Consider the following 1,729-nt stretch of genomic DNA (forward strand, 5'->3'; position numbering starts at 1 on the left):
AATTAGTTTCTCTAATGCAACAGAATTGCAAGTTCCATGAACTTCCATTGGAAGATCCTCACAGTTTTTAGCTGAATTCTTGCAAATCTGTGACATTGTCAAGCCTAATGGGGTTGACCCTGAGGTCTACAGACTTATGCTATTCCCTTTCGCTGTAAGAGACAGAGCTAGGACATTGTTGGACTCACAACCTAAAGAAAGCCTGAACTCTTGGGAAAAGCTAGTCAATGCCTTCTTGGCAAAGTTCTTTCTACCTCAAAAATTGAGTAAGCTTAGAGTGGAAGTCCAAACCTTCAGACAGAAGGAAGGAGAATCCCTCTATGAAGCTTGGGAAAGATACAAATAATTGATCAGAAAGTGTCCTTCTGACATGCTTTCTGAATGGAGCATCATAGGTATCTTCTATGATGGTCTGTCTGAACTGTTCAAGATGTCATTGGATAGTTCTGCTGGAGGCTCTCTTCATCTGAAGAAGACGCCTGTAGAAGTTCAAGAACTGATTGAAATGGTTGCAAATAACCAATTCATGTACACTTCTGAAAGGAATCCTGTGAACAATGGGACGAATCAGAAGAAAGGAGTTCTTGAGATTGATACTCTGAATGCCATATTGGCTCAAAACAAGATATTGACTCAACAAGTCAATTTGATTTCTCAAGGTCTGTCTGGAATGCAAGCTGCACCAGGCAATACTAAGAACGCTTCATCTGAAGAAGAAGCTTATGATCCTGAGAACCCTTCAACGGAAGAGGTGAATTACATGGGAGAACCCTATGGAAACACCTATAATCCTTCATGGAGAAATCATCCAAATCTCTCATGGAAGGATCAACAGAGACCTCAACAAGGTTTCAACAACAATAATGATGAAAGAAACAGGTTTAGCAATGGCAAGCCCTTTCCATCATCTTCTCAGCAACAGACAGAGAATTCTAAGCAAAGCCACTCTGACTTAGCAACCATGGTCTCTGATCTAATCAAAACCACCCAGAGTTTCATGACTGAAACAAGGTCCTCCATTAGAAACTTGGAGGCACAAGTGGGTCAGCTGAGTAACAAAATTATTGAACTCCCTCCTAGCACTCTTCCAAGCAATACAGAAGAGAATCCAAAAGGAGAGTGCAAGGCCATCAACATGGCCGAATTTGGAGAGGAGGGAGAGGCAGTGAACGCCACTGAGAAAGACCTTAATGGACGTCCACTGGCCTCTAATGAGTTCCCTAATGAGGAACCATGGGAATCTGAGGCTCATATTGAGACCATAGAGATTCCATTGGACTTACTTCTGCCATTCATGAGCTCTGATGAGTATTCTTCCTCTGAAGAGGATGAGTATGTCATCGAAGAGCAAGTTGCTAAATACCTTGGAGCAATCATGAAGCTAAATGACAAGTTATTTGGTAATGAGACTTGGGAGGATGAACTCCCTTTGCTCACCAAAAAATTGGATGACTTGTCTAGGCAGAAACTACCTCAAAAGAGACAAGATCCTGGGAAGTTCTCAATACCTTGTACCATAGGCACCATGACCTTTAAGAAGGCTCTGTGTGACCTGGGGTCAAGCATAAACCTCATGCCTCTCTCTGTAATGGAGAAGCTAGGGATCTTTGAGGTGCAAGCTGCAAGAATCTCACTAGAGATGGCAGACAATTCAAGAAAACAAGCCTATGGACTTGTAGAGGATGTTCTGGTAAAAATTGAAGACCATTACATCCCTGCTGATTTCATA

The 1,729-nt window shown here is 42.2% G+C and overlaps 1 non-coding gene across 1 annotated transcript; it reads right to left on the reverse strand.

The window, feature by feature from the left end:
- Positions 1-268: 268 nt before the first annotated feature.
- Positions 269-376, reverse strand: LOC127748166 (small nucleolar RNA R71). Its single transcript, XR_008010109.1, has one exon. It is a non-coding gene; the product is annotated as a small nucleolar RNA R71 (small nucleolar RNA).
- Between the last annotated feature and the right edge of the window lie 1,353 nt (positions 377-1,729).

The sequence above is a fragment of the Arachis duranensis genome, chromosome 5, assembly GCF_000817695.3.
Source record: "Arachis duranensis cultivar V14167 chromosome 5, aradu.V14167.gnm2.J7QH, whole genome shotgun sequence".
NCBI classification, from domain to species: domain Eukaryota; kingdom Viridiplantae; phylum Streptophyta; class Magnoliopsida; order Fabales; family Fabaceae; genus Arachis; species Arachis duranensis.